General features: G+C 40.1%; 1 protein-coding gene across 1 annotated transcript in view; it reads left to right on the forward strand.

The window, feature by feature from the left end:
* CNBD2 (cyclic nucleotide binding domain containing 2) overlaps window positions 1–9,472 on the forward strand; it is a gene marked incomplete at its 5' end in the record, with an annotated part of 86,418 nt that overhangs the window by 48,882 nt on the left and 28,064 nt on the right.

The following is a 9,472-nucleotide window of genomic DNA, read 5'->3' on the forward strand; positions in this document are numbered from 1 at the left end:
ACAAAAAATAACTAGTGAAAATAAAGTAAAAAATAAAATCACAGCAATAACAAAACTAAAAAAAGATTAAAAAATTCTCTGCTATTGAAAGTTGCTTGGATATGCTAGGGAGCATAGAGGCTTCTTCATTTGGAATTGTAATTATGCTATTCCCAGCATCCCTAGGGAAACCCCAAGTAGTGACCTGTGACCCAGAGCTGCAGTTCCAGGTTCCCACAAATTAGGTTTAATACAGATCCTTCTTGCAAATCACTCTCTGTTCTTCTCTGGCTCTGAGTACCTCTAGGTTAAGGATTCTTATTTTAACCTGGGAGCGATGAACTTGTTTTTGAAGTATTTTGATGACTATATTTCAACATAATTGGTTTTCTTTGCAATTCTAAAATACTAAATATTAAAACAATACTAAAATGAAATAAATTTTATGTTATACAATTAAAAACATTAGAAACAGAGACTTCACCAGACTGCCAAAAGGGTCCAGGACACACAAAAAGTTAAGAACCCTGACTTAATGCTTAAATATGAAATACTTAATACTGAAATATCAAATAAAAAAATAAAATACTTTATTTTTTGCATTTAAAAACGTTATCCTAAGAAGGTGTCCATAGACTTCACCAGACTGCCAAAGGACAGGACTGTCCAGGACACACAAAAGTTAGGACCCCCTTCTTTAAGATAAAATACAATCGCCTCAGTATGGAATTTAAAACTATCTGCAGTTTGGCTTTTATTTTCCTCTTTAGACTAATTGCATTATACTCCCCTTCTTTCTGTCTCCATTTTAGTCAGACTGCCCTGTACATGGCATCCCTTTGTCTAGGAAGGTCTGGGAGGCACTCCCTTCTAATTTCTTTGTCTCCCAGGTTCCTTGTCTTCCCTCAGAGTACAGCTCATTTGCTACCTTTCATAACAAGGCTCTCCTGCTTCTGGTTGAATGGAAAGGCTCAAAGACTAGTGCATGTCAGCTTGGCAGGAGGTCTGCGCTGGAGAGCTGCAAGGATCTGCTTGACCCTGTTAGCACTTGGAGATTTTTAACATTTTTATTAATGACTTGCATAAAGACATAAGTGGCATGCTCATCAAATCCTCAGATGCCATAAAGCTGGGAAGGATAGCTGGCCCAGTGGTTGGCTTTGTCAGAATCCAAAAAGGTTTTGACAGTCTAGAACTTTGGACTTGAGTCTAATAAGGTGTAATTTAACAAGGACAAATGTAAAGTTTTCCACTTGAGGGTCAAGTTGACAGATCCTAATGTTGACACGCAACACCTCTGTGCCCTCTTCACCACCCACACAGCAGTCAGCCCAGTTTTGTCTGTGTGATTGCAGTAACCTCTTATTTTGGTCTTCTGTCTTGAGCATCATCCCCCATCCTCCAAGCCATCATCTGCACAGCTGACAAAATGATTTGCTAAAGCGCACATCTGATCTTGTCAACTCCCTATCCAGTAAAATTCATCTACTTATTTCCCCCAGGAACAAATATAAACAATGTTGGCATTTAAATCTCTTCCCAAGCTGGGTCATTCCTACCATTTTCAGTTTTCTTATAATTGCTCCCTCCATGTACTCTCTTCCTCAAAAACAACACTCATCTCCATGCTTTTGCACTGGCTGTGCCTCTTGCCTGTAATGCACTCCCTCCTCCCTGTTTTCTCTCAGAATTGATGATTTCCTTCAAAACCCATTTCAAGTACAGTCTTCTACATGAAAGAAGCCTTTCCTGATTCCTCTAGCTGCTAGTGTCTTTCCTCTCCTAGCTTCCTTGTATTTATATACCTAGAAATAAAGGTGCATGGGGGTCTCCCTCTCCGGCCTTTAGAAAGTAGGCTCTGGAGGGCAGAGACTGCTTTATCTCCTTTTCTCTGCCTAGCACATAGTAGGCACCTAAATAGTTGTTAATTGGTTGGCTATCATTTTAGTCACATTACATGGCTTTGCACGTAGTAGGGGCTTATTATATATTTGTTATTCAACAAACTTTTGCCATGACCACACTTTTGCCCTAATTTTTGGAACATCGGAATTGGCATTTGTCTAGTCTCCCTCTAAAAGGAAGAGAGCCCCCAATTTCCATAGAGCACAGACACAGACATGGACACACACATAACACATACAGAGTCATAAAATGTAGAACAGACTTTTATTTAATCTGATAGAAAATGCATAACACAAAGGACTTGCATCAGAGCCCATTAGATGGGTAAAATGCATTTTCCATACCAGTGCAGGAACATCATTATCATCATCACAGCTAGCATTTATATAGCACATTAAGGCTTACAAAGCAGTTTACAAGGATTATCTCACCAAAACCCTGGGAGGTAGGTGCTGTTATTATTCCCATTTTACAGAAGAAAACTCAGAATGGGTTTCTAAATCAACCTGGATGACGACATCCTGAAGAGAAAACATAGCAATAACCGACACTGTGTAAGTGCACGGCCTGCTTTATAAACCCTAAAGCATTTGAGGAACTACTGGCCCTTTTGCATCTTCCCCAGCTCAGAGCACAGTGAATTGCAACCAGTAAGTTTTAAAAGTTTTTTTCAGAAGTTTTTTTATGCCTTCTGTTTTTACACCAGTCATTTTGTTAAACCACTGAACCCTTCCATACACAAAGGAAAACATTTAAATAAAACCAACAGCTATCCACCTCCACACAGAAGAATGATAGTCTCCAAGTGCAGAATGAAGCATATTTTCCCCTTTATTTGTTTTTCTTGCCTACTCCCCCAACCTTGAACATGGCCAATTCTAAAATATGGCTTGCGTGACTGTATATGTATAATGGGTAATGTATTTCTTGCCTTCTCAATGGGTGGAGAAGGGTTGGAGGGAGGAAGAACATTTGGAACTGAAAATAAAAATTAAATTAAAAAAACCCCAACAGACCTAGCAACCATATCTGACAGAATTTACCACAGTGGGCATCCCCCTGCCTCTACACCAAGAACAGCAAGGAAACTAGTCATGATGATGAACCAGTGTTTCAGTGCTGCTTTTATTTATCACATTATGGCCATTGTATATTATATATATATATATATATATATATATATATATATATATATATATATATATATATATATATATATATATATATATATATATACATATATAGCTTTCCTGATTCTTCTTGCTTCACCTTCCATCATTTCATATTAGTTTCCCTATGATTCTCCAAATTCTTTATATCTGGGTTTTTTTAAAAGATATAACATTGAATTACTTTCATAGACCATAGTTTATTCAATCATTTCCCAATGGACAGGCAAGTATTTTGATTTCTGTTTTTTCACTACCACAGAAGCGCTGCTATGGAGATTGTGATACACCTGGGACCTTCTTTTCAGTCTTGTCAGTCATTTAGTAAGCACTTGTTATGTTCTAGCCACTCTGTCTAAGCAATGGGGATACAGAGTCCCAGTTCTCAAGGAGATGACAGTTTAATGGGGAAGACAACATGCAAACAATTATATATAAACAAGCTATATACAGGATAAATAGGAAATAATCATCAGGGGGAAGGCATAGAATTCAGGGGGATCTGGAAAATCTTCCTACAGAAGATGGAATTTTAGTTGGACTTAAAGGAAGCCAGGGAAGGCAGGAGACGGAGATGAGGGTGGGGAGGGAGAGATTCCAGGCATGGAGGACAACCAGGGAAAATATCCAAAGTGGAGAGAATATTTTGTTTGAGGAACAGTTGAGAGGCCAGAATATCTGGGGGGAGGAGAGGAGGTATAATAAGATTGGAGAAGTAGGGGAGAGCCAGGTTATGAAGGGCTTTGAATGCCAAACAGAACACTTTGTATCTGAATCCTGGAGAGAGTCAGGGGTGACATGGTGAGACTTGAACCATAGGAAGATTTGTTTGCTAGCTGATTACAGGATAGCCTGGAGTGGGGAAAGATTTGAGGCAGGCTGACCCAAGGCAGGCTATTATTTCAATAGTCCAGGAATGAGATGATGAGGGCCTGCACCAGAGTGGTGGCAGTGTGAAAGATTTGAGAGATGTTATGAAGGTGAAATCAATTGAAGCGGAGGATGACACTAGTATGTGACCTTGGGAGACTGGAGGATAGTAGCGCCCTCAACGGTAATAGGAAAGTTAGGAGGCCAGGAGTGTTTGGGTGGGAGAGGATGACAATGAGTTCAGTTTTGGATATGTTGAGTTTAAGATGATTTTGGACCACCTAGTTTATGATATCCAGTATGTAGTTGAAAATGGGAGGTCAGCACAAAGATTAGGGCTGGATAAATAGATCTGTGAATCATTAGCATAGAGATGATAATTTCATCCATGGGAACTGATAGGATTACCAAGTGAAACAATAGTATAGAGGAAGAGAAGAGAATCCAGGACAGAGCTCTTTGGGACATTCACCGTTAGGGGGCATGACTTGGATGGAGATCCAGCAAAAGAGTCTAAGAAAGAGCAGTCAGAGAAAAGCCAGGACAGCAATAATGTCCTGAAAACATAGAGAGAAGAAAGCTCCAAAGAGAAGAGCAATTGGCAGTCTAAGACTGTAGAGAGGTCAAGAAGGCTGAGGACTGAGAAAAAGCCATTAGAGATCACTGGCAATTAAGACATCACTGGCACCTTTGGAGAGAACAGTTTTAGTTAAATGTCAAGGTCTGAAGTCAGATTGCAGAGACCTAAGAAGAAAAGGAGAGGGAAAGAAGTAGAGACACCTATTCCAGGAGGTCTTCTCAAAGACTTCAACCACAAAAGGCAGGAGAGATATGGGACAATAGACAGCAGAGATGGATGCATCTATCAACTTAAGAATTTTTGAGGATGCGGGAGATAATGGTATGTTTCTAAGGCAGTAGGAAAGCAGCAGGTAGACAAAGAGAGATTGAAGATGGGCAAAAAAGTGGGGGTGATAGAGAGGACAATCTTCTGTAGAAGAGGGGGCAGAATGGGTTCATCTGTGCATGTAGAGAAATTTGCCTTGGCAAAGAGAAGGGGCTATATTAATATGTGAGATGAGGAAGAGACTGTAACAGAAGGCATCTGAGTGATGTGGGATGGGGGAAAGAAGAGGGAGCTCTAGGAGCACTTGATTTTTGCCTCAACTTTTTTTCAGTGAAATACTAGGTAAGATTCTCAGCTGACTGGGTGGGGTAAGGGGGAACCATGAGAGGTTTGAGGAGGAATAAAATGATCTGGAAGAAGAGCTGCTATGGTGAGTGAGGTAGTGAATTACTTAGGCATGTATAAAAGGGTTGCCTTTGTTGAATGACTGAACTTTTGCCCTCATTCTTGGAACATCAGAATCTTGCTAATGTTTAGTCTCCTCCTAAAAGGAAGAGGGTCCCCAATGCCCATACAAACACACACACATGTGAATTGTAAAAATGTAGAGTAGACTTTATTTAATCTGATGGAAAATGCAAAACACAAAGGATTTGCGTCAGTTGAGGTTATAAAACATAAATTTGTAAAGGATCCAGTCATTATGGTTTCATGATTTTCTCCAGCTTCATTCATCAGCATGTGTAGGAACAAAGGCATGAGACAGGGGGATTCATCCCAGGCTGAGGCTTGGCAGGCATGATCACTAAAAGGATAAGGGGTCAAGGAACTTGAGAGATGAGAACAGTGTAGAACTGAACTTGTTTACCAAGGAGTCAAGATGGGGAAGGGAGGAGACTGTGACAAGTACAGATGATGGCCTGGAAAAAGAAAGGAGTTGAAAGATTGGAGGTCATAATGTGAATCAAAAACAGGGTTTGGGGTTACAAGGCAAAAGTGGAATGAACACAGATTTTGAGCAGATGAGGGAATTTCAGAATTCATGAACATGGAAAGTGGGGCATTTGGAGGTGATGGCAAGATCAAGAGTGTGACCCTGTTTGGGTGTGGCTACGGTAGGGTGGAGGAATAGATCAGGGGAAATGAATAAGTTGAGGAACTGGGAAGTAAGAGTGTTCAATGGAATATCAGTGTGTAGGTTGAAGTCCCCTAATATTAGGGTAGGAGTTGAGAAGGGGAGAAAGATGGAGTTCATTGAAGAAAGAAAAAGGAGTATTGTGGAAGGTGGTAGACAATAGCTCCCAGAATTTTTATTGGGGGTAGATATGGATTGAATGGACCTCAAGGAGGAGAGAATGAGGGTCAAAGTGGGAGAAACTGGAAGTGGCAATCAGGAGTAAAGAGTATTCCAACTACCCCCATTTCCACCAGGGAATGGGGTGTCAAAAATGAGTGAGAGCTCTGCCGGTGCTAGAAAGGGAAGCCACCTTTTTGGAGTATATACTCAGTGGTGGTATTAACGGGTCAAACATTTATAAACAATTTAGTGACTTTGGGGGGGTTTAATTCTATTATTTTTCAGAATAATTGGACCATGTTACAGTTCCATCAACCATGTATCAGTGTGCCTAAATTCCTATAGTTGCTCCAACATTTCAATCTTTACGATTTTGAAAAATGTGAGGTGAAAACCTCAGAATTTTTAAATGTACATTTTTATATTATTTGTGATTTGGAGCAATATTTTATATGGTGGTTGTTAGTTTGTAATTCTTCTTTTGAAAACTGTTCATTTCCTTAGACCATTTACCTCTTAGGGTAGGGCTCTTGATAGTGTGTGTGTGTGAGAGAGAGAGAGAGAGAGACAGACAGACAGACAGAGAAGAGAGAGTTCCTTATTTAGACCCTCATCTCTCAAATGATCTCTTACAATTAGCCTCCTTATAGTTTCTCCTATCTCCAAACCATCTTCCATACAATTCCCAAATTAATATTCCTAAAGCATATCTGATCATGTCACTGCCCTGCTCATGAAGCCTTCAGTTGCCGCAGGGACAAAATACTGACTCCTCTGTCTGGCGTTTAAAGCCCTTTACAATCTGTCTCCAGCTGTCTTCCTAGACAAATTTCATATCACTCCCTCTTGGGCACTGCATATTCCAGTCTGACCTCTTTGCTGCTCTCCATACATACCTTTCCATCTCCCACCTTCGGGGCTTTGCACAGGGTGTGGCCCCTCCCTGGAATGCTCTCCCTCCTCACCTGTGCCTCCTCAGGGATCTAAGGGTCATAGTCTACACAAGGCCTTTCCTGATCCTTCCTCAATTTGCCCAGTTGTTAGTTTTCTCCTCCACCCTCAGATGACTTTGTCTTTGCTGGTATTTCTTCATTTGTGTGTACATGCTATTTTCCCACTAGTGAAATATAAACTCCTTTAGGGCAGAAATTGTTTTGTTTTTGTCTTTATATATAGCACCCAGCTCAGGGTCTGACATATCATTAATCAATATTTATTGAATTGAAATTTAAGTTACCTGTTCACATTCACAACTTCATATTAATAACATCTTCTCATTCATCCCAGAAAAACATAAGCTCCTTGAGGGTAGGTATCCTCAGTATCTAGCATAGTACTGCTTCACTCATAACAGGTGTTTAACAAATACTCCATGAATTGAGTTGAGTCCTCCAAACCAGTGGTCTCCAAAATTTTTTTTAATCACTCACACCTACAAATTAAAAGATGTTAAGCTTGCACTCCCAATATAGGTTTATTAACATATTTATAAATTATGAGCAAGTACCATTATACTGATGATGCATATTATTAAACACACAAAAGCAGAAACTGAAAAAGAATGAGACAGAGAATAATACTTGACTCTCGAATCTATAGGGAGAAAAGCAGTAACAGGTCAGACCTAGACTTTAGGAAAATTACTTTGTTAGCTGTGCGTGGAAGATGAATTTGAGTGGAGAGGCAATTGAAGCAGACAGGTCAATTAAGGAAGCTGTTGCAAAAGGCCAGGCAAGGGATGATGACGTCCAACTGTGTGGATATGTGGAGACAGAATCAAAAAGATCTGGCAACTAATTGGCTATGGGGGTTGCGGAAGAATGACTCATCAAGAATATCACCAGGTTATGAACCTGGGTGACCAGAAGGATGATGGTGTTTGACAACAGGAATTTTCTGCTGAGGGGTAGGTTTGAGGATAATGATAATATTATGAGATCCTTAATGGATGATAGCCCATCCATGCCAATGCCTCTCACTCTGTCCCATTTAAGACAAAAAGGGGGAAGAAGAGGGCTCTTATTCCTAGATCACTACCGTGGAGGGGTGTGGAGAAGGGAGCAAGAGCTAGAGGGAGGAATTTTCCCCATGGCACCAGCTGCAGTAAGTGGGTACTCAGAGCAGTCATGGCTCACGTTGTAAATGCCTTCAGAGGGGGTTCAGAAGGGAAGAGGTTGGGAGCTTGGATTGTGGAAGGAGGGGAGCAGTGATCTGGTCTTGGTGTCACAGCTGTTTGCCAGACAAATCCCAGGATTGCCTATTGTGGGTTCCACTCTCAGGTAACTGTCACCCTGGAGACCCCAGACCCCCACTTTGGAGACTGCCATGAGCCTTCGAGAGTCTTTACCACTAGATAGTGCCCTCCTGGTTCTGAGCCTTGTAGATTTCACTGGGCAGAACAGTGATAATTTCTTTTGAGTCCCATAAAGATATGACAAAACAAAGCACTTCCTACGTAACAACTCAGTAACGGAGACAGCTGTTATCTCCATTGTATAGAAGAGGAAACTGCGGCTCAGAAAAATGAAGAGATGTCCCTGTGGATACACAGTTGTTTGTCCTTCATTCTTAGTCAGTACTGGAACCCACGTCTAGCTTAGTCCCCTTTCCCCTCATGATGTGCCACATGTTTCATATTTTGAATCTTTTTAAAAATAATATTTTATGATTTAGCTATTCTCAGCAATACAACAATCCATGACAACTCTGAAGAATGAAAGAAAAATGTTATCCATCCCCAGAGAAAGAACTGATGGTGTCTGAATACAGATTAAAGTGACTTTCGTGATTTTTTTCCACTTTATTTTTCTTGAGTTTTTTTGTCTATGTTTTCTTTCACAACATGACTATTTTTATGTTCAAAAAAAATAACAAGACATCAATGGTTTTGAATCTGGTACTGGCTCTGGAACATATGTGTTCCTTCCAAGTTGAAGGTAGAAGTCGTCTGAGAGCAGGAATTTTGTTGGGTTTTTGTCTTTTTTTATGTCCCTATTGCTTAGCATGGTGTATGGAACATAGTAAGTACTTAACAAATGCTTGTTCAATAACAAAAAATGCCATTTTATTTTCTCCCCAACTACATGGAAGAAGAAATTTAACATTCATTTTTTAAAAATTGAGTTCCAAATTCCATCCCTTCTTTCCTTCCCTGCCCCAGCCTTGAGAAGATAGTAAACAATTTGATACATCATGTAAAACCTATTTTCATATGAGTCATTTTATGGAAAAAAAACTCAAACAAAAAAAAAAGAAGGAAAGAGAAAGATAGTGTTCTGTGGTCTGTATTCAGATGTCATGAGTTCTTCCTCTAAAGGTGGATAGCATTTTTCATCATGAGTTCTTTGGGGATTGTCTTGGATCACTCTATTGCTGAGGAGAGTTAAATCATTCACAGTTGTTCAT

This window comes from Notamacropus eugenii, chromosome 1 (genome assembly GCF_028372415.1).
Source record: "Notamacropus eugenii isolate mMacEug1 chromosome 1, mMacEug1.pri_v2, whole genome shotgun sequence".
In the NCBI taxonomy this organism is placed as follows: Eukaryota; Metazoa; Chordata; class Mammalia; order Diprotodontia; family Macropodidae; genus Notamacropus; species Notamacropus eugenii.